Source organism: Tympanuchus pallidicinctus, unplaced genomic scaffold, assembly GCF_026119805.1.
Source record: "Tympanuchus pallidicinctus isolate F22 unplaced genomic scaffold, pur_lepc_1.0 scaffold23, whole genome shotgun sequence".
Classification (NCBI taxonomy): Eukaryota; Metazoa; Chordata; class Aves; order Galliformes; family Phasianidae; genus Tympanuchus; species Tympanuchus pallidicinctus.
In genome coordinates this window covers 3,747,196-3,770,957 of record NW_026294740.1, presented here as the reverse complement: position 1 = coordinate 3,770,957, position 23,762 = coordinate 3,747,196, and the positions used below count along the sequence as shown (strand labels likewise).

Genomic DNA, 23,762 nt, shown 5'->3' with positions numbered 1-23,762 from the left:
AAGTGTCCCATTCCCAGTGGCACTTGGATGAGTGGGTCAATGCCAGGAGCGCAGTGAGTGTGGGTCAGGAGCAGGGACACCCAGCGCACACTGCGCCAGCAGAAGTGCAGGCTGGATATTAGGAAGAAATTGCCACAGGTGGAGCCAGGGGCTCCATGGTAGAGAGCTTTGATGCACTTGCTGCATTCGCCCTCGTTTAGAGGAAAGCAAACAAATTCTCATCCGCAGATCTCCTAAAGCTTTTCTTAAGCACGACGTTGCAGTATGCAAACTATTTACTGTGTATTTCTTCCAGCACTGACAGACCTACCTCTGAGCCTCTATAAAAAGGAAACAGATAATAAAACAGCTAACAAGCCAGCACTCTAATTGACAACACAGAAAGGAGGGGAAAGTGCTGCAACTGCCAGCAGAACTTTGGGGAAGCAGTGTATAATTAATCGAGGTGGGATTTCACCAAGATCCCCCGGTCTTACAAACAATACTGCAAGACATTTAATGACCACAGGTGAGGAGAGTCTTGGCTTTATTGCTCATTTGAAACTAAGCATGGAGAATACAAAGTGATCCAAAAAGCCGCAACAAAACAAACCTCAAAACCCCACAAATACAAACAAATTGCCCCAAAAACGCTCCTTCCACTTTGCCTTTGGACACCCTGCAGCTCCATGTGCTGCAGAGCCTTCTGGAGCAGGAAGAGCAGAACTGCACCATGCAAACCCTCCAGGAACTACTTGGGGAAAATTAGACAATATATCCCTCCACCATTTCATTCTTACATCTCTATGGAGGAATGCAGCTGGGATGGGAAGAAATGTCATCAAAGCAACCAAAAGATCTTTGCTAAAATATTTATTTCCTATCCATACTTCAGACCAGGCTTTGTTTAGGCAACAGGCACAATGCACCTGCAAAGCATCCGGGTGCATCACACTGTGGGGGGGGGTTTAGCTGCACACAACAGCAGCTCATTGTGAGCCCTGGAGGCAGGCTGAGGTTTGTCACTGACTTCACCAAGAGAAAAGCTGAGCCAGCAGAGCCGTGTTGGAAAATCCTCCCTCCTCGTAGTGGTGTAGGCACCATGGGGTTGTGGAGTATTTAGTGGGCAAGACCCACTGTGTTGGAAATTAGTAGTCACCTGTGTGAAAAACATCATACACAGCTCCTGCAGACCTGCAGCAATCCTGAATTATCTCCATCAGGGAACTCTACTTTTAAGGAAAAAAGGAGCAAACTCAGGAACTCTGCTGGAACACAGGGGATGGGAAGTTGGGTGGCCAGAAGTAGAGGCTGAATGCTGTGACTGAACTCTCTTGGCAAGTGCCCCTGCCCTTCATCCACTCATGGCTGCACTTAAAAACCTTTTTGTACCAAAACACTGCTCTCAGGTCAGAGTGGGACAGAGCAAATCCACCAATTTAGGCATCCATTTACTCAAGGCCTCTGTAGTTGGTAGCTTGGTACTACATTGTGTCCACTTCGTTGTTCCTATTGCACCATTAAAGCTTAAAAAAACAAATACCAATACCCATGAAATACCAATAGCTGGGAAGATTTTAAGAACGCTCCCAAATAATAGCAGTGCTACTGTGGACACCAAGAGGTGAGCAAGCCCTCCCCGGCCCCAAGCTCTTTTAAGACACTCTTAAATCCCTGTCCTGCAGAAATAAAAGAGGCTTTAAATATAACCTGCCCTAGCACTTCATATAGCAGCAGAACAGTGGAGAAAAGGACAAACATGATTGCTGAAGTCAAACAGAGAAAATTGCAGGTAAATACCAGCTAGGTGCTGCTCCAAAACCTCCCAAAGGTTGTGATGGCTCAGTGGGTAACGCCCAGGGAAGGAGTTGATGCATGCATAGGTCAAACAGAGGAGGAAAAGGCACAGCTAAATGCACAGTAACTCGTTAGTCAGAGCCTTGCTGTTAGGACTGTGTGGCTGGGTGAGTTTTTGTACAGCTTTGGCACTTTAAATGGTGTTAGGAAATGAAGAGTGTGCCAGCTCTGTGGGAGCTCAGCCAGCACAATGAGTGGCAGTTGTAGCGCCTCTTCCAGCATCCTGGAGCAACAGCCCACTATGCATTCACACCATCACCCCCTAGCAGGGATGTGGAGGCAGAAACCTGCAGGAGAAGGGGTTCAAAATGCCAGATCTGGTGAGAAGGAAACCAGGCAGAGATGGGTTCAGAAGATGGGAAAAAAATATGAATTGAAAATATCCTTAAAAGACCACACCAATGTTCCTCTCTGCCTTCCAGCCCAGCTCTGTTTGATGTCAAACATCCCCACTGCCACCACGCAGCCCTACAAGCAGAGCAGCTCACAGGGGTACCTCTGGGAAGGGTGATCCTGGAGCAGTCGCACTGTGAGAACTTGGTGTTGCCAGGGAAACAGCTTACTGGGTGATGGAAGGAGCGTTCTGGAGTTGTTGTTTTTCTCCTTGTGGGTGCTGTGTACCCTCACAGCATCAGCTAACAGCCCAGCACCAGCCGTGGGATATGGGGTAACACGCTGCAGAGTCTGGCACAGGGCGAGCAGGGAAGGGAAGAGTGCACACCAGCACTGGAGGCAGCGAGCTTTTATCTTTAATAAGTAAAGAGCTGCCTAATACTATCAAATGAATCCTCATTAATCAATAATATGAAATCGGGCAGTATTCTTAATGACCAAATCAGCTCTTAAGTCCAGCTCCTCACAACCAAACACGTTCCACACCCTGCTCTCCTATCCCAAAGAAAGGAAAAGTTTTGGCATCCTTCTCCCAGCACCTGTCCATCCTGTTTGCTTCACACTAATAGAGATGCCAGCACATTCACACTGCTCTGAATGCATTACTCATGTTTAATCACGATGCTCAGCCTAAGCCTCAACAAAGTGCAAGTCCTCCATGGGGAGCTACCAGGGCTGGGAGCTGCACCAGCATGAGGAAACAGCAGCATCTTCATCTGAGCAAGGGGAGCCACCAGCAGCCTACTCCACTAGAAGTGCCTAAGAAAGTGCTAAGTCTGATTTCTCAGTCACATCCCAGTCTGATCCCTGCAAAGCTCCCCATTCTGTAGGCTCAAAGGGGCTCCTCATGGAGATGCTCGTGTGAGCATCCAGGCACCCTGCAGCGCAGCAACCAGCTGGCGCACAGGTGGCCCTTTGATAAATACCATCTGAGAAGGTAAAAAGAGAGAATGGGGAAAATTCACCCGTGTTTTCTGATGTCTTCCTCACTGCAGAAAATCTCCCAGTTTTAAGACTCGGGATTTGCTATTCTGGGGGTTGGTTGAAGCGAGTACTTTTTCGCAGGAGGCCACATTCAAGGGGATTTCCAGAGTATTTCAGCTGGGGCCTCTCAAAGCAAGGGACAGGAAGCTCTCCATGCTCCTTCAGCCCTCCCAGATAAAGAAGTATAGAGCAGCAACCCTCCGCCCTTCCCCCCCCACTCACACACACACATGCACCCAGCACACAAGTGGCTCATCATGAGGCCCTAGGAAGGAGGTGACCACATCCTGGCAGCATGATGCAGACACTACAACAACAGGAAGGGACTGGGGGTGCAGGGTGAATCCCTCAGCACAGCAGGATGGGGCAGGGAGGGGTGGGAGGGCAAGGAGCAGCACAGAGCCCCTCCAAAGAAATGCAGCTCTGGGGGGGGGGGGAGGTCCTCCCAGCCGCAGTGGAAGCAGAATGCAGAGCAGCATCACCAGCTCTATGTCATTTCACTATCAAACATGTGAAGTCTGTGCCACTGACTTTGCTTATGTTCCCATGGGCTCCTGCCCCCCAGAAACACCAAACAGCACAGATCTGCACTTCCACTGAAGCAAGGCAGCTTTCCTCCCTCATCTGCTTTATTCCCCAACCGGAAGAGCTCCATACTTTGGGGGAATCGAATTCCGCTTTCTGGATTATTAACAGGAAAAAAAAAAAGTCACTCCTCTCCTTCAGCCGCATGAACAACAGCTGTTGTTTTACAGCTTACGGGGAGGGAGCAAGCTGAATTTTCTTGCGGTGACTTTCATTCCTTAAGACCTTCTCACCATAGAGGAAAGCCCCAGGCAGGGGGACCTGCAGCACGTGGGGAGGGTCGGGTACTCAGAGAATGGAAGCACAACACCATATTGCCACCAAACCACTGGGAGTAAATAAAACAGCACTGAAGAATGAAGCATCCTAACCCGAATCACCTTCTAGAGTATCAGTAGCATAGAACCGCGGGATGGTTGGATTGGAAGGGACCCTAAAGGCCACCTGGTGCCACCCCTGCCCTGAGCAGGGACACCCACAGCTCCATCAGTGCTCACAGCCCATCCCTGCCCTTGGCTGTCTGCAGGGATGGGGCACCACCGCCGCTCTGGGCAACCTGTGTTGCAGAGCCTCAGTGCAGCTCTCGCGGCTCTGCGGAACGGAGGAGATGACTCCCCACCTCTCACCCAGGCGGAGGTCCCGACACGTTATTTATTTCTCTTCCTCAGGCCCAAATTTCTGAAATCACGACTTTTATTAAAGCCCAGCGCGGTGCGGATCACAGCCATAATTCTTCTTCCCCCCACCTTCCCACCACAAATCCATTCAAAGTGAGTGACATTTGCAAAGTGTATTTTCACGGCCCTCCGTAATCCCTTCAGAATATTAAGACTGCATTACTTTGTCTTTGGTTACATTAACTTCAATTTTCCTTATGAGTAAGTATTTGGCTAAAAATTAATATAGTGAAGTTGAAAAGAATCTTATGATAGGAAAAAGACTAATTTCATCTCTGGCTGCTCAGATACCAGAGTACACTGGGGTTAATGTAATTAACTTACAATTTTAGCCTAGGTTGTGTACATACACTGAATCTCCCTGCTGGAAACAAGATTAGATTTTATTACACTATATATCCTGGTTATCTTCACCATGCCTCCAATATTACTTCCCTCAATGACTTCAAGGCTCTCTGCTGCAATGAAAATGCAGAACCATCTGGTTTTGAGCCCATGCAGTTTATTTAAGGATTTAATTAAATGCTCTAAATGGAGAGCTTCTTTGAATTAACATTTTAAATGTGACTTATTGCAGGTTTAATATTGTCTTAATGCCAACCTGGGAAACTCCATAGCCAAGTTGTTGACGTTTAAATTGAATTCATTTGGGTGGCTCCAGGGGGACTCATTAATTAATCTAAACAACTAATGGGGATTGGTTCTGACTTTTGATGAAGATTATTTACAGAGACAATTTGCAGTGAATAAAGAGTCACAGTAGGCAAATGTTTAATTGAATTTAAAAAAAAAAAAAAAAAAAAAAAAAGGACATCTCATTGTGTTCAATATCAAGGATGCATCTTGTAAGAAAGCTTTGAAATACCAAGAAAGGGCCGATAGCTCGGAGCTTCCTAGCTGCACACTAATAACAAAGAGAATGGGTAATTACATTTGCCTGCGTAATTTAAAGCCTGTAAGAGGACAACAGGTCTGTCTGGTTTACAGTACACACAGAGACTCCAACATAAAATATTCTGTTTTGATGACAAAGTTACCCCACTCACTTTTACTTACGTAGCAGAAAATGCCATTTTCCAGCCAATCACCAGCTGGAAAAATAGAGTCAAGCCCTCCCTGTTGCATTTGCAAACACCTGGGGTAACTGCAAGGAGCTCAGCAGAGCTGCTTCAATTTATAACAGCTTAATTTCTAACATCCAGTCTTCCCTTATTCTTTGATTATATTCACTTTGGTAGCAGTTTTTTGTCCTCTGAGCATCCCATGAGCCCAACAGCAGCACTGAGATACGTGGCTTGTTCCCTGTAAGCCACAGCAAAACACGACCTGCCTCTCTGTGCTTCTGTGCTCATCAAGGCAACTCATCCCTCAGCGTTTTTCCACTGTTATCATCATTATCACAGCTTATCCCAAAGCCTGCAGTAACACCAAAGGTTGCCACCAACATAAGGCACTGTGGTGCTGAGGCTCCATTGCCCAGTGCTTCTCCCAGGTGACTTCTGCTCATAAAAAGTTCCTTAAACTGTAGCCTGGGAATGCCATCAGATCAGACAAAACCACAGTGGCATCGCCTCATCCCAGAGCCATGGCCAGGCCTGCAGTGCTGAACCCAGCCCAGCCATGATTTTAGTTTCAGATAATATCACAAACCTCGCCTGAAATGAAGAGCCTCCAAACTTCGTTTCTTTCTAGGCTGGACACATCCTGAATGCTAATTTAAGAGCCAATTGAGGGGGAGGGTACATTAAGAAAATGCACATAACCATTAAGCCAGGGAGACTAAAGCATCCTGCCTGGCTCAGCACTGCTGGATACTGTCTAGAGCATCGCCAGCTGCTCTCAGATACCTATAGTGGAGCTCTTTTATGCAAACACCTCCAGTAACAGCTTTTGTGGATCTGACAGCCAGAGTGGTTAAAAATTAGGCATTCAGTGGGTATCCAGTGGAGAGACATTGTACAGCACATCTGAAGAGGGGAGGCACACTCGGAGAGGAAATTCTGAATTGCCTGCAGGGGGAAGGGCTGCTCGAGCAGGCAGGACAGAGCCCAGCAGTGGGCAAAGCTGTGCTGTGAGTGCTGAGCATCACTGGGGCATTGATCCTACAGCCCACGGTCCCTGGGGGCTGCAGCTCCAGGGAATGGGGTGGGCAGACAAGAAGGGGGTCGCATCCCAAAAGCAGCAGCAAAGATGGGCGTTCTGCAGGAGTTGGTGTTTTCCTCATCATATCCCAGGATTTCCTAAAGAACCCTACCTGCCTGAGTTTGACATGCATAGGATGCAGATGCAAGAACTTCTCTTTCCAAGGCTGTTAAACAAAGCCAAACTTCAATAGATTCAATAGATTGGGCAACAACCACTGAAAGCATCTGACCAGGAACATGGGCTGGAGAGCTGGCAGGTGTGGGGCTGCCACTTAGGTTATGACAACATAAAATTCTGGCCAAAATGCACATATATGTGTGTATATACATATGCAAACGCACACACAAGATGTTATAACAGTACATATGCATGTAAACAGAACTAAATCTGGAAGCGGGCTGATAGAACACACATTTTTATCTGCTGGTTCCTCTCTCATTCTCATTTCCACTGTTTGGATTAAAATGCATCATTTCCCCATCCCACATGCAAATGGAATATAAACTGTAAAAGCGGAACATTTAAACAAATATTTGCAGGGCGGGTTTGTTTGTTTTTGAACACTTGCCCTACTCCAGAAGGAATCTGCAGATCACACCAAGTGTCATAGAACGCCTCCCCTTTGTTCCCCACAAAAAGGCAGTGGGGTCAGAGATCTGGACGAGTGCAGGATCTCCTGCAGGATTTGCACCCTCAGGCTCACACAAACCAATCTGCCTTGATCTGCCTCCATATCTGACACCAAATTGCTTCACACAGAGCTCGTGCCCATCCTGAAACTGAGTTCCAAGTCAAAAACATCAGCCTGGTCTGGTACCTTTTCCATAACACATCTCAGCAACGATAAGGATTCATTTTTGCAAAACAGGGCGTGCAGAAGGTGTGGACACAATCAGTGTGAGCAGCACAATTTAGTTATTCATTTAAAAAACAATTAAATCCAAGAGACTGACCTGTCTGTCACTGACATCTCGACTGTCTTCAGGTTTAAATTCAGAGCCAGAAGCTTCCATGTCCTGAGAAAACAAAAACATTGAATTTGTGTTATTCTCAAATCTCACTCCTGTGCTTGTACCATTGGTTGTTGTAGGATAGAGCACAGATGGCTTCAGCTCTTTGTGCTATAGGAAATCCTTCAGGCCCAGTGGCCCAAGTCCCAAAGGCAGCAGCAGGAATGAAAAGACGCTGAGGAATTGATACTTCCCTAACAGTACCACCTCCAGCAGAGAGTCAGGATGGTGCTAAAGCCAGAGTTTCACATCATTACCTAGAACAAGAAATAACATCCCTACGGCAGGCTGCAGGCTAGTGAGGTGTAACAAAGAGTCATGAATGGGACATCCAACACTACCCAGATGTGTTTCAATAAGGCTGAGCAATACGTGGATGGACACTGATGTCACAGATGGGGCTGTATGCCTGCACGCACACAGGGTTTATGCATGGGATTTCCCCTTGCTTTCCTGACAAATACTAATTAATAGGACAGCAGATATTCACTGGCTATTTAAATCTAAGATGTACAACAGCAAGAGAATCTCTACACGACAAGCAAGCAATCTATGTCCCACTTTGGCATGCAAACAACAAAACCTCTGCGTTCAATACTGGGATGCAAGGAACAGGGCTGGCTCAGAGCAGCCTGGGCCAGCAGCTGGGAAAACCCAACTAGAAAGTCCTGTTCCATGCACACACAGGATCTCATCACAGGTTCATGGTGATGTTTGGTAACCAGGTTGCTGCAGGCTGCCTTTGCAGCCTTCCACACTGAGCTTTGCAGGGCAGCAGGTGAAAAAGAAACAACAAAGCAGCAAAGCGTGTTTGTGGAGAAGCAAACTGAAAGGCAGGGAGGCGGAATTTGAAAGATGCAGTTCTAAGAAACAAAGCATGCCTGTTATCCAGCAGAGTGCTCTACTTTCCAAGCTGCACACATCACTTAGATTCATTTTCTGAAAGAAAACAGGCTGTCTCAACAGCAGCCTTATGGTCTCAGCAATTCGCTTCACAATTAGTCACTAAACTACCTTGATTTAATTATTCGAGAAGAATCTCACCGCTACTGATAACTGCTTAATTAAAAACACAACTTCAGAGCAATAAAAGAGTCACGTTATGTTGGAGTTGAAAGAGCTTTCAGGCTGCAAGCAGTTGCTGTTCATTTTACCCAGCTCAATGCCCAACGTATGCAGAATCCCAAGGATTTTAAGAGTGACTCAAACAACAAACAGCGCTCCTACGTTGGTTGTTCTTCAGAGCCAACACAATTCCAGCAAAACCTAATTAAAAGAAGCATCACCACAGTGGAGCTAGAGGAAGAGCAGCCATCCCATATGCATGGAGGGAAACACCTCAGCTGCTCCAGGCTGGAGACTTTTGCCTGAGGACAGTGGCCCAAGAGCCACTCCTTTGGGAGAGCCTCCAAACTGCCAGCACGCCATTGCCTATGTGGTCATTCCAAACCCCTCTCCTTTGCTGGTGCCAACTCCTTTGGTTTTAATGTGCTTTTGGGATAGCTGAAACTATACATCTATTTATATACCAAAAAAAAAAAAAAGAAGAATTAAATGACTGCCTTCTTGACTATTATCTTCCTGGTTTATTGTGTGCCCTCTCTCCCCTTCTCTTCCCAGAGAGAGCAACCATCACATGAAAATGCTTTTCATCATCTGTAAAATTTGATGCCCAAAATAGCCCCACGGTTGCCCTAGCAACTAGCATTTATTCCCCCTCCCCCAGCAGCCCCCCCTTTGCATATTGCTGCATATTTCTATCATCTCTTTCCAGGCACAGTTCATAAACACGGCTGCATAATAAAGAATGTTATCACCAATGACTTACAGCCCAGCTGCTGCAAATAAGATATGAAGTGGCAGGGAAATACAATTTCATGCAGCTAGGACAACAGATTGATTGGGTGCCCTTCAAATTTGATGCCACTTCTTTAAGTCTGTCCAAATTCAAAAAAAAAAAAAAAAAAAAAAAAAAAGTTAGTTTCCCCACCTCCCCATCTTTCCATGGTAGCAACAGACAATAAAAGTGGGAGATAATTCACTAGGACACTCATTATGTCTGCAGCAACCTTGCCCTGAGAGATTGACAATTTAAAGAGATGCGCTGCTTTTCCCTGCCACCTCCTCTACTTTTTCCCAAGCCACTCTCCTTCATCAGAAGTCTTATTCCTGCAGTTTTGTTGCCTGTTTAATTCAATCATCTTCCCCTTTGAGTTATTATTTCTATTCAGATTGCTAGCCAGAAGGTTGGTATAGGCAGAGACAAAAAAAAAAATCCTTGGTTTCATTGCCACCACCTCCAAAATTTTATCCTTACTTGTATTTAGATATGAAAAACCTCCCATAGCATTTCTATCAAAGATCATCCCAGCAAGGACAGGAGGCGTGCTTCTAAATTCTTCTTCCCCCTTGTCACTTCTGACAGCTCGACCTTCAACGACCGAGAGCTGTGCTCTGGGAGCTGATCTGACCCTGCAGAGATCACCTGGTGGCACGGAGGTGCAACGCAGCACGTCGAGGACCAGAGGGGCTGTGCTGTTGCACACATTGTGCTTCTGCTTGCTCAGGAGAGAAGTGGGTGCACACAGAGGCAATCCCTGCACATCGTTGTAGTTTCCCCTCCCCACCCCCTCTGCTGCTACAGGGGCTCACTGGATTTTTCTTCTGTTCAGGGAAGGCTTGCATCCCTGAGACACTGCTCCTCCCTCTCTCAGCTGCAAACTACTTTCCCCATGGGTTGTTCCTTAGCATAAAAAGGATCCTTGGAGGGCTGGCAAGAATGAGGTTTGTTTTGCACTGGGGATGCTGGCATTTGGCCTTGGACACTGTGACTGGTAGAGGGTCTGGAGCACAAGTCTTATGAGCAGTGACTGAGGGAACTGGGATGGCTCAGTCTGGACAAGATGAGGAGGAGCAGGAGAGACTTTATTGCTCTCTACAACTCTCTGAAAAGGGGTTGTGATGAGGTGGAGGTTGGCATCTGCTCCCAAAAAACAGCAATAGGAGGAGAGGGAATGGCCTAGAGTTGCACAAAGGGAGGTTCAAGTTGGATTTCCTCTCAGAAAGAGCAGTGATGCACTGGCACAGGCTGCCCAGGGAGGTGGCAGTCACTGTCCCTGGAGATGCACAAGAAAAGGGTGGATGTTGTATTAAGTGACACGGTTTAGTGGTATGGTGATGGAGGACTGGACTTGATGACAGCAGTCTTTCCAACCTTAACGATTCAAGAGTCAAGATGTGCTACAGGTGCACTGGTTGGAAATTTGCAGAGAAGAAAAATCTAGTTTGGTTCCTCTTAACAAGAAGATAGAGACCCATTGTAAGTGGCTTCTGGTTCCAACTCTTACCTAGGGTTACATAGCAGCAGTCAACCACATCAGAGGGGAGAAATCAATCCTTGCAGAAGCTGTTCTCAAGTGTGGGTGGTAGGGAAACCCTTCCCTCCTGCCTTCATATTTTTCCAACACTAAGATCATTTGGAAGAAGAATCTTTGAGTGCTTATCTGCTGCATTAACCAACAAAGCACTGCCCAGCAGGCAGAGCAGAGAAGCTGAAGGTGTGAGGATGAGCATCTCTTTCATATTCATTGTGATCCCCTGCATCCCCCCTCTCCCCTCAGCTTCCCTTTTCCCACCCCAAATTGCAACACTGGATCTCCAATGAGGTTTCAAAGCTTGGATCCATGCAATATTTAAGAACTGGATCTGAGTTCCAGCAGTTTTTACTCATTGACCTCGTGATGTTGTGATGTTTAAATGCACAAGACGTTTGCCAAGCAAAGCAGTTCAGAGCAGAATTACCGTTATTAAGATGAGAAATGAGGTTTTAAACTCCAAACTGCAGATTGGGAAAGTTAGAGCTGCTTTCAGCATCCATCTTAAAATATGTTCAGCGATGAAAAATTGAAGTCAGCTTTGAAGCAGCACCCATAGGTCACAAAAGGAGTGTTTAAGAGTAGAAGACACCAAAGAAAAATTGTTTCGTTTCTTATTTTCTTTGAGGTACCTTTAGTGAGAAAAATATAGAGTTAAGGAGAAGAGGAAAATACAAAAGGAGGAAACGGTTTCTTTTCACAGACTGATTTCTACCACCTCCTTCAAGGCATGAGCAGGTCTTTAATCTAAGGAGGGTCATTTCTGTGTCATTTCTCTGCCCTAAGTGGAGGCCAAGCTCAAGAGGACTCTACTCCTTTTAATTTCCTCTGGATAAAAACACGAGGATACAGAACCCCATTTATCTTTCTTGTCCCAAGCAAATAAATTTTAAAAAAACTTAGTGTGTGCTATAAATACTCCATAATATAGAGAATCCAACACCATTTTTTTTTTTCCCCCACCTAAAACCTTAAACCCTACTGACACCATAAAACACCGGTGTTCCGCATCCTGTGATTGTTTCCCATAATCTAGGGGCGCATTAAAGGGAGAAAAACTGTGCTGAAAAATGACATCTTATCTATTTCCTTCCTCCCTACCACCACTTCACGTTGTTGTCATCGCAGGTCAGACACCTGCTCCCCACGTTCTAATCTGTGGAAGTGATAAATGCTCACAGGCAGTGATTACGAGTGGCCACATTCACTCGGTGTCAATCTGGAAGCCATTCTTTGTCCTGCCAACAGGGCAAGGAAAAAGGGAGAAAAAAGAGTATCTAATAATAGGAATTTTGCTCTTACCTCCTCCTGTTTGGAGGAGAGCTATTACCAGGTCTGGGCTCTATCCAAACCCCATATTGGAGAGGGGATGTTGCAGCCACGAGCATTCTTACAATCTCTTGAGACACTGTGGGGTAATCATGGAATCATTATGGTTGGAAAAGACCTCTGAGATCATCCAGTCCAACCATCCACCTACCACCAATATTGCCCACTAAACCACGTCCAAAGGTTTAATATAAGGAAGATAATTTACATGATCTGGAATCTCCTGGATTTGACCATGACCTCCAGGAGGCTCTGGATATATTTGCAGAGGCAAGAGAGATGGGTAGCAAGCCAGATCTCAACATAACACAACAAAACCTGACAAAGAACAGTGGAGTTCTCATCACTCCAGCCACAGGGCAGCCCCCATGGCCCCATCTTGTTGAGAGGCAGAATCGTGTCCTCCTCTTGGCAGAACTTGGGTCACCTGGTGGGGTGAAACTGATGAAGGAAGAGGAGCTCGGGTCCTCACATGTTGCATTCCAACCAAGAATTGCTATTTTTCCAAGATTTGGGGAAAATCTTGGGAGTCACCACTCATGCAGGTAGAGAGGACACAGGCTTTGGAGTCCTCAATTACACTGTGGCTGCACACCACAATTATTCATGAGCATTTATACACACACACGTGCACCCTTTGTTCTGCCTGTGTGACAAAGAGGAGAAGTTGGACTCTGTTCTCTCCCTCACCTGGATTTGCTCTGCCCTTTCTGCTGGCTACATGGGATTTGATTGAATTAACTTAATTGGCAAATGTATTCTTCAGACAGCTGTGACAGAAGTGACTTTGTGCATTAGTCAGAATCGTGGCAGCTCCCAACACCTTTCTTTGCTTCTAGACACCCCAATACCAACCAAATCATCTCATCTTCTGGACAGACATTTGTACACCATCCAGGACGTCCCTTTTCCAGCACCACAGGCACTTGAAAAATAGAACTGAATCTCATTCTTTGCGTGCACAGGCACAGAGAGAGGAAATTTTCATAACCATTTTGATTCCTTCTAACTGAAACCAGCATAAATCTCTGTCTTTTATGAATCTCACTTACATTTCGTGCCTGACTTGTGCATAAAACTTCCCCAGATTTACACAAGCTAACTCCATAAGTCATCCCCTTCCCAATCGGGCCCTATATCTTGATGACCTTTTAGAAACCAATGACTGCTTTCCTGTTGTTATCCATAATTGGAAAAGCACTGGAGATAAGAAAATTTATAGCAATGAGTGATCTACCTGCAAGAGACAATAAAGAACGCCAGGGGGTGAAAGCAGGGGGAAACAAAATCCCACACAGAGAGAAGCACACAGCCACACACTGCTCAGGCTGAACATCCCCTGCCCATACTAAATCTCTCTGCCCTCTCCCTGGACAGGATGATATCAGTGGTCTTTTCCAACCTTAACGATCCTATGACATGAATCACCCTGTTATCAATCACAGCAAATGACACAGGAATCATCATACGTGATGGGATCGTTGAAGTGCTCCTGGATATCACTGGACTCCTTCCCAGGAGGTCCTTACAACCCAAGCCATTCTGTGATTCTAGGATTCTATGCACCTCTCCCAGTTTCAGGAGATGGGAGCTTTCTCTAAGGCAGAAGCCTTGATCCTTCTCATACCCAAAAAATATAGGATGTGAACAGAAATGGTTTCACTCACAATGTTAATCAGCATGATCCGGATGGTATTCTAGTCTGTAGGAGCCAAAGAGGTCCCAAAAGTGACAGAGGAGAAGCATTTCCTTGTCCAAGTGTTAGAAAGCACTCCAGCAGTATCAATAAGACTGGATGAGGAGGGGATGCCTGAGCCTTGCATGTCTACATGCACAACACATCCAGCCTTACAGCAGGGATGGCTCACACCTTCGCCAGGAGAGGAGCAACCAGAACCCTCGAGCACCACAGGGAACAGAAGCAGGGACCCCTGTTCCAGATGGAGCTCTTTGTTGGGGTCTCCTCCAGCTTCCCTGCTCCAGTTCTGCTGAGTTCACTCAGTGCAAAGGAAGTCTCCTTCAGATATCTGTATTTTCAGGTTATTCATTATGAATTGATTAGTTCATCTCACAGTCACCCTGATCATATTCTTCCTATGTACTAACATCTCAATGAATGAGCAGTCAAGTAGAAAATGAATGCATTAGTGCCTGATTGTGTTACTAAGCTCTTGTAAATGCTAACGAGGGCAGCGGTGTTTAATTCATCCAAATAACAAACAGGTAGTTACAGAGTTAAACAGCACAGGCTTTCCAAACAGGAGTAAAACATCTAGAAAATCTGAATATCTTTCACGTTTAGCACTGAAATTAGCTATGGATGTGAGTGCTTGAGAATCCTTTTGTCTGAGTACAGAGACATTTCCCTGCTTGTATTTTCTCATTTCTGACACTGAACTGGCTGTTTTCATGCCCACTACGGTAGAACTGATTATAAACCACCAGGTAATTAACAACCAGGTAACAACTTGCATTCAAACTTGCTCTTTAGCAGAAACTAAGCTTAGAAAAAAAACCACAAAACCTCCATTGGATTTGCTATTTGCAACTCCATATGCAAGATACAGTTTCCAGTTCTGATAATTCCCCATCTCCAACCTCAAGCAACCATGATGGTATGTATGAAAAACAGAAGCCCTGAGCTTCTATTTTTGGTAGGCATGCTACCCTCTTAAAAGCAATGGGTGCATTTTCCAGGCAGGTAGGCCACTCAAGAACTTTGTTCTCATTACACAGGCTGACTGCATGATCCAGAGAATAGCAGCTCTCTGGATCACAATGCATTCATCAAATCTTTATGAGCAATAGATTAAAAAGACTGGGAAATTTCCATGCAGACCAAGCCTCAGGCTTGCCTTATTTCTCTGCCATGGAGCAGCTCTACTGCAAACAGGAGAGCCAGGCAGTCTGGGCACACACTGTTGCCGTGCCCAGACCTACCCATGCTCCTCACATTTTCAGGATATTTATTCACTCAGCTTCTCGTAAGGATGAGCAGACAGGTGTGGGTTATAGAGGCAGCCAGCACCCTTGTGGGTCCAGGTTATACCACTCACCAGCTGGTTGCCATTAAAATATAATACAGCATTAGAAAAGCATTGCACTTTGTTCTCAGCAAGAATCAGCTGCAACACCAAAGATGCTGCGACAGCTGTCAGTGCATGCCTGGGCATCATCCCCCTCCACAGAACTGAACCTCTAGAGCGTGGGGAGGGTGACCCAGAAGATCATCCACAACCAAAATCCTATGACTGAGAGCAGTGTCCCAACACTCCCTGGCAGCTCAGGGCTGTGCCTTCTGGGGAGCTGCTCCATGCCCACCACCCTCTGAGGCAGAACCTTTTCCTGATACCCAGGCTGACCATCCCCTGATGCAGCTCCATGCAGTTCCTTCTGCTTGCAAACCCAAACCCAGCTGAGCCATAGTGCTGCAAACCACAGCTGAGCCAGCAGGTGTACATCCTTGTGCACCTTGACCCCTGCAGGAGAAGCCAAGTGTTGTACAAATCACATAGGCACGATGTTCCTCTGCTACTGATCCAATACTGGATCAGTTTTTTGAGCAAAAGCTTCCAAGAATTGCCTGCCTTTGACTCAGAGATGGGCAGTTCTCCCAGAGGCTGAAGAGATTTTAATTTCCCATGTCTGCTAAGTATCTAAGACTGGACTTGCTGGGTAAAGATGGCCAGACCCTGTAGCTACAGAGCTGTACTACCACAAACAGCAAGACAACTTGGTTCCAAGTACTCAGATCCACTAAGAAGAGTCCATATCAGAGTCTGCAAGAGGTGCCTGGAACAACCTGAGCAGAGAAGACTGAATCATCCAATTGTTTTCCTCCAGCACAGACTGTATCTGTTTGGCAATAGACCAGGAAAAAAGACAGTATAAACTACCAGATCCCAGCAAATCTCTTCCTTGACTGCCCCTGCTGTTCATTTCCAAGAGACAGAGCTGATTGTGCTGGTATCCCATAGGACAAGGCTCACTCTTTGGTCTAGATCTGCTTCCCTCATCTTCTAGAAAGGCAACGTGACAGAGGAGCTGGACTTGCACAACATTATAAAACTTCTCAATCAGAGAGCCTCTTTTAGGGTCTCCTCAATCAGTAGAAAGCCAAACAGGGCTCCAGAGATGCCACCTTCCAAGTATCTGGGGCACAACTAGTCTTGGAAATGGGGCGTTAACACAGAGCAGCAGTCAAAAATTCCCCCTCAGCAGCATGTTAGCCCTGATGTAAGGCTTGGTTTTGCACTTTGGGAATGTTTGCACTAAGAACCACAGTGAGAGCGTTACTCTTCTTACACAGCCCACAGAAGAGCCATTTAGTGATAATGACCCAACTTGGCTTTCTCCTGGAAACCTTTAGTAGACTCCTGTATATTTCTGAGGTTTTAATGGATCTGGAGAAAGTAGCACGTGGTACAAAGAAGCTGGGTTTGGTTTTCTGTACACACAATAAACCACCATTAGGAATTTCTCCTCAGTATTTTCTATGCTTCCTCTCTCACTGAGAGAAGTTCCAATTTTTCTCTCAATGAGAGAAATTTTTCTCCATCTTTTCTCTTTCCCTTTGTTTTTCTCCTTTTGATTAGCTCGTTCGCCTTCCCTTGCCTTTTTCCTTCCTGATGGAGGAGGGCAACAAGATCTTCAAGACTGTGTGAGCACTAACAGACCCCAAGGAAAGGAGGAGCCTTGCAAGTAAGCACATGAAGACAGCAGCAGTGCATTAGCTATCCAAGAAATATTTGTCTTGCACAGAAACAAAAAACAGTGCCTACCTGGTAATTCTATAGTCCCAAGACTTACCCTGTACACAGGATAAGCCTCTCCATAGAAATTATCTTCTGCACATTAGGGAGGTATTCCTGAGCCAGAGGAACAAATTCCCCCAAGAACAGAGGTAAGACCTCTCCTACAGCTGGCAACAACCAGGTTATCAAATATTTATGGTAATCAAAAGAGCAGGTGAATGCATTCAACCCTGATGGGTTAGCATGAATATCAAACAACATGGGCCCAAATACTGATTATTATGAGTACCTGGCTTAATAAAACAGATTAGGTACAAATAGGGGTATCAGTAGCAAATGTAACTAGGAGGTGTGCTCTCAAACACAACTCTACCCATTGAGTGAACTTAACCTGAAAGTTGGAAGAAGCAGAACTGCTTCAGAGGAGAAATGTGTTTGGGAAACATGTGGTTTACTCAGCACATCCCAATACGTGCAGCTGAAAGTCTCCACTTTCACACTGTGTGTGGAGAAGGGGAAGCCATGACTTTTGCTCATGCACAATGCTAAGTTTGGGAGGCCAGCTGCCTGAGAGGAAACCCTCACAGCAATGAGAAACCAGGTTTTGTATACTGGAAAGCAAAGTTACATGAAATGCTTGTAACATAAGGAAAGTCTTGCCCTGTTTCACTGGAGAGCAAGGCACAGGTGAAAGACACCTTGTAAAATCTGCAGGATTTACCCAAAGCAGCTCCAAAAAGGAGTTCAGGGCTGGTCAAAATCAACAGAATAAAAGGTCTCAGCATTAACAGACTTCACAGACTTACAGAGAAAGACAGTGTGGGATGGGAAACAAGAGTCTCCAACACCACTGGGATTAACCTGTACAAATAATCTCTGCAAGTGTCTACACCTGTGTCTAGCTTTCAAGAAGCAATGGATACTTGAGAGCTTTCTGCTCTGCTGCCTAAGCTTTCTAGTCCCTACATGTTTCAGGTTTGTTTTGGTTAGTTAGTGAGTTCTTAAATCAGATGAGAAGTCCTCCTGATGGCCATCAGACCAAAAACCGCTTCTGCCTTGTCTATGAGTCGCTCAAAGTAGAAGCTAAGGAACATTAGTCAAAGCAAAGTGCTGCATTTTCTTTGAAAGGAGTAAATGCCTTTAACTGATTCGGTGCTTTGTTAGCAGTTACATCCAATCTCCAGAGCTACTTCTCACTAACTGCAGGAACTCATACACGTGAGAGAACTACCAAAAAGCAGGAGAGAAATAGGTGGTCAGCTCTGGAGATTGAGCCAGCACTCTTGGAGGAAAATACTGCACCGAGGGAGAAGTAGAGACAAAGCAGGAAGATGAGCAGGAAATCCATCCAACAAGAGCTACTCATGGCCACCAGAAGATAGCAGATGGACAAGACAAAAACAAATTAAGCCCTGTTGCTATGGGCAGCAAGCAGGGTTAACTTCACGTAGACCCTTCTAGAGAGGTGCTCCTCATTGAGCCACCACCAAACAAGACCACACAACTCCAAGAAACACACAGCCAGCATCTCCCCACAGCAGTACGAGCCTTCAGCAGAAGCCTTGGGGTGAGGTCATGGGTCCACAGCCCCTACTGCAGGCAGCACAGAAGCTCCATAGGGATGGCCAGGATACCAGAAAACCCTCAGTGAGATAACTGCTCTTGTCATGTGCATGGTGGTGGGAGTCTCTACAGCACAGTACTCACTGCTCCTCCCTGCACAAAAAGATGCTCAGACATCCCATAAGAGCACCACAGGAGCTGGAAAAAGGGGACAACATGTTGTCTCTCTCTCTTTTTTTTTTTTTTAAAGGAGCTGTGGTGTCATCTTGCTTTGTTTTTTAACATTGCAGCCTGCAGGCAGGAGGACTCTGTTGCCAGGGAAACTGCTGCAAAGGTGCACAGGGCTGCTGCCCACAGCAAGGCAGGGAAGTGCCTGCTGGCATCAGGAGAACCCACAGAAGCTGCCCCAGGCCAGGATGCAATGCAAGCAGCAGTGAGACAAGCAGCTGCTCCACCTCCCCCAGGTTCACCCCTTACTCTCTTGCCCACAGAGGAGGACGAGGTGGAACAGCACCTATTTATTTGTCTTATTATAAAGGAGGCTCTACTCTTTTTAAAATTTTCTTTTTAGATGGCTGCCATCAGTAGAATTATGGTTGCAATTTACAATAATCTATTTGAAACAAGGGTTTGATTAGTTAATGCACTTGTTGTTGTTCTCTTCTAATTTGATCAGGAGGGAAGTGGGAGGGCTCCGTTTGCAGGCTGCAGCTCTCATGCTGTGTGCAAACAGCAAACCCATCCCTGCTCCTCACCTGTTTCCACCAGGCTGCATGCACACCCTGTTGCATTCCAGCAGTAGAACCAAGCAGAAATTTCAAACTTGCTACAGCCAGGAGGATCCCAAGTCTCTCTGATCCATAGCCAGCCCCATAACTTTCCAGGGGTCAGCTGAAGACATCGCAGGGATGGAGGAATAAAACAGCACTGGGGCGCCCTTAGCTGACCCCTTGGGGGTTACGGGGCTGGCTATGGATCTCTTGTAGTCTTTCTGCATCCTTTTTCCCTTCCTGCTCATTCTATCCCCATTCCTTCTCCACCCACCTTTCCCCATCCCCGAAGTTCCATGCTGTAATTCTCAGCACCGTGTACCAAAGAAACCCTAGACAGAAAGGCTGTGGCACCCTCCTCTGCTGCTCAAAGTGGGCAAGCTTGCACACACTGTATTAAAGGGAGAGGGGGAAAAAAAAAACTTTACAAATCCATCTTTTTAAGGACTTTGTACATCCCACCTGCTCGCAAGGCATTCTTGGGAGAAATCTGGATATTGCAATTGACATTACCTGGTGCAATAATTAGGAGCTGTATTTACAGCCATGATACCATTTTAATGCTGTTTTGCATCTGCTGTGCCTCCACTTAGAGAGCAAATGTAGTGGGGAACATCTGTTTTCCACTGCTATCTGATGTGACAATCCCCGGCCAGTGATTTTACCTCCATTACAATGGGCTTTAATTATTGCAATTACTGTCACAGAGCGATGTCCCTGCAGCAACAGGTACAAGGCCTGGCCCAGCTTTCCAAGCAGATGACATTGCCTAGCTCTGCTTTTTATTTCACTCACTGCAATAACACATGGAAGAAAGGAAAGTTCTGAAGCAGATGTTGCTTCTGCTTTGCATGGAGGTGCCATCATCAGCCCAGGAAGCACACCTGGGACTTTGTTCCCCACAGCCAAGGTGTTTCTACATTCACTGACACACCAGGAGATTTGAGGCAGTTTATGTTTTTCTCAGGAGACCCAGCAGGATGCAAGGATCTTGAGGGTGCCATCAGATCTCCAGACCACACTGCACAATAGATCTGTTACTTCCTGCAAGGCACCTTCCTTAGCTCCAATTATTTGCCCTTGTACTCGCATAACCACTAATTAGAGGTTACATTAAGTCCTGCCATAAGACTACAACTGAAGAACAGCCCAGAGCTCCATCTGAACAAAGTTGGCACCCCAGGCCAACCCTGACATCAGTGCTCTCTCTCCCAGTACCTTCAAGAATACTAAAAAAGCAGCAGCAGTGACCAAGGAAAGTCATCCTCAGTCTCCTGGCTGAGCATCTTGCAGCCCAGCACCTCCCTTCCTATTCTCTGCTTATAGAAATTATTATTGCAGAAGAGTTTCCCACCCAAACCAAAGCCGAGATCACTCTGATGGTTCCCAATATCCCCTTGCTCCGACACCAGTTTGTCAAAGGAAGAGCAACTGACGTTGTCTATGTGGAATTTTACAAGGCTTTTAACATGGTCTTGCACCACATCCTTATCTCTAAATTGGGAAAACATGGATGCGAAGGCTGGAGTATTTGCTGGTTAAGGAATTGGTTGGATGGCTGCAGCCAGAGGGCTGTGCTTAACAGCTCTGCAACCAGGTGGAGGGGGGGGTCACAAGTGGTGTCCCCCAGGGGTTTATGTTGGATTGATGCTGTTCTGCAATGACACAGATAGTGGCATTGAGTGCACCCTCAGTGGTTTACTGATGGCACCAAGTAGAGTGGTGCAGAAACAGAAAAGATAGCATTCCGAGAGATCTGGACAGGCTTGGAGAGTAGGCACGTGAGAATCTGCTAGTGTTCAAGAAAACCAAATGCCATTCCATGATTCCCCTGCAAAACACCTCCACACCCAACACAGAGGGACTCGTCCTCCTGCTGAGCTGCTCTGCCATCTCCTTCTGAGCAGATTTTGGTGACATGTCAGCACTGGGCTAACACGCCAGGGAAGTCACTTCAAACCAGGTTTAGAAGTACATTAGCAATTCTCCACCTGCTGATTCACTCGAGGAAGGGCAAATGCTGTGTCATCTGACACACAGCAGGGGTTTGGAAACAGGAAGCCGCTGGTCATTCCTAGACACATCCATATGAATATATATAGTACAGAAGTGTACATGTGCATTTAGTTCAGTTTTATCTTCCCTAACACACACCAAGAAATCTTCACCACCAGAGGGCTCCCACACCTCCTCCCACCCCTGGCTCCTACTGATTTCTCAGTCAAACCTCTCGTTGGGCAAAGTGTTCTTATTTGGCACACCCCGACGCTCTTGTGTACTGGATCTAAGCATGTGATTCCCCTCTTACTGCATCACTGAGAGTCGAGCATCCTTCAGCCTAGTACAGGGATGGTGGTCTAGAAAAATGGCATCAGTGCAAAGAGACCTTTGAGTCACCACAGTGACTGGCTATGAGGACACGGCCCCACTCATTTCAGAACGACAGAAACAGTGCTATGCCACAAAAGCTGTTAGTAAACAGGAGCAGCTTGAACTATGAAAACCATTCTGGCTGAGGAGAGTTAGGGTCATGTAGGTTTCTCCACCCATAAAGCCAACAGAAGGCTCTTAGTTTATTTAGGTCAATTAACTTCAGCTTTCAAATTAAGTTCTCATCTCATTTTACAGACAAGCTGTGAGCAAAGCATGGGGGGGGAAAAAATAGGGGGGAGGGGGGTCAGCTGAGGAGAACACAGTCCAGGATTTCCAGACTTAATTTAAACCCAAAGGGTAAAAAGAAAATTGAGATCAGAGAAGAGCACAGAGCACCTCACAAGTGCTTCCATCCTTGCTTCTTCTCTGCTCTGTTCATTGAGCTCACAGGCCAGGAAAAGGCAGAAAGGAGCGGTGCAGAGGAAGCCATTTGTGGTACACAACAACACATTTTATTGCTCTCACGCACCCGAGAATGATGCTTCACATTCTTGAGTGCCATCTACTGGCATTTTTATCTCTTTGCTATATATTAAACCCAACCCCAGTGCTGAAAGAGCAGTCAGGTTGCAGTCAAGCACTTGGAAGTAGAAAAATGCCAAAATCTGGGCTGTGCACCCAATCCTGACCCCATCCCCTCTCATAGATCCATCAGAACACATTGCCTAACAATGGCCACGCACCACTTCCTGCATGAAAAAGCCCCATCCGCACACCAGATGGATAGTGCTCTCCTAATGAGCAGCTATTCAATATTTTTCTTTATCCTCATCACTCAACACGTAGCTCCACGTCCTGTGCATGGCATGCAATTGAAGTCCTGCTCTAAATAATGAGCTATTAATTTTCTCCTGGGCTTTCCCAGCATTTATTATTGTAGCATCCGAGTGGTTTGCAAACATTAATTTGCCTCACAACAGCCCCGTGAGGAAGGGTGGAATTATTCTCCTGCAGATGGGAGACCGAGGGATGGCCACAGTGAAGCCAGAAGGGTTCAACACACCCCAAAGTTTGGGGTGCAGTTTTTCCAATAGGGAAAAGGCTTGAATCCCATTCCAGGGCTGGTGCAGCCATTCATTCTGCCCTAATGGGAAACTGATCACTATTGCCATTCTGCTTCATACATCCAGCAGAACTGCAAGACCATTTCAAGGTTCAAAAATCATTATTTTTTGTATTCAGAGACAGCAGTACTGCTCGTTTGCATCATGACAATATTACATTTCCTCATTACTTTCCATCTCTTCCACCTCTTCAGATCTTATTTGCATTTTTGATCAGACCCGAGCACCGAGGAGATGCCTGCAGGGAGATGGCTGTAACAGTGCCCAGGTCTTTTTCCTGGGCTGAATCAATTAATTTGCACCTCTAGGAATAAAATTATTTTTTTCCCCTGCAATGTGTACTATCCCTCCCAGTTTTCTTTGGTAAGAGAGGGGGAGAACCAGGCTTTGAAGTGCAAAGTCATATGTGTAAATCATCATCATCATCTGCAGCAAGAGCTGTATGCTGCCATCCCAGGTGGGCACACCTTACCTGGGCAGGAGGGGCCACGGCACCAATCTGCTCTGCTCATCCTCCCTGTGGGTCCACAGTGCTCAGCCCTGTAGAATATTCAATGGAATGCTCAGTGAGACCAAACCACTCCATGTCTGAGCATCAGGCCAGCCCCACCACCCAGCATCTGTCCATGTTTTAAGCTTCTATCTCACAGCTGGAGGCTGCAAGATGCTTCACAACACCCCACTGTGAGGTGAAACTCAGGGCAGGGGCTGCCTGCAGGTCTGGGAGGCATTTTATTGAGTCAAGGATCTCCAGCCCAACTTCTCCCTGCACTGCTGCAACACTCAGAGTTGTGTTTTATCCTCTGTTAAGCATCATACTATAGCAACCTGCATGGGAGTCCTTT

The 23,762-nt window shown here is 46.2% G+C and overlaps 1 long non-coding RNA gene across 1 annotated transcript; it reads right to left on the bottom strand.

Moving 5' to 3' along the window:
- Positions 1-525: 525 nt before the first annotated feature.
- LOC128082973 (uncharacterized) lies at positions 526-23,459 on the bottom strand. Its single transcript, XR_008207913.1, has 3 exons — positions 23,390-23,459; positions 7,574-7,636; positions 526-1,138 (listed from the first exon to the last, which is right to left on the bottom strand). It is a non-coding gene; the product is annotated as an uncharacterized LOC128082973 (long non-coding RNA).
- Positions 23,460-23,762: the final 303 nt, after the last annotated feature.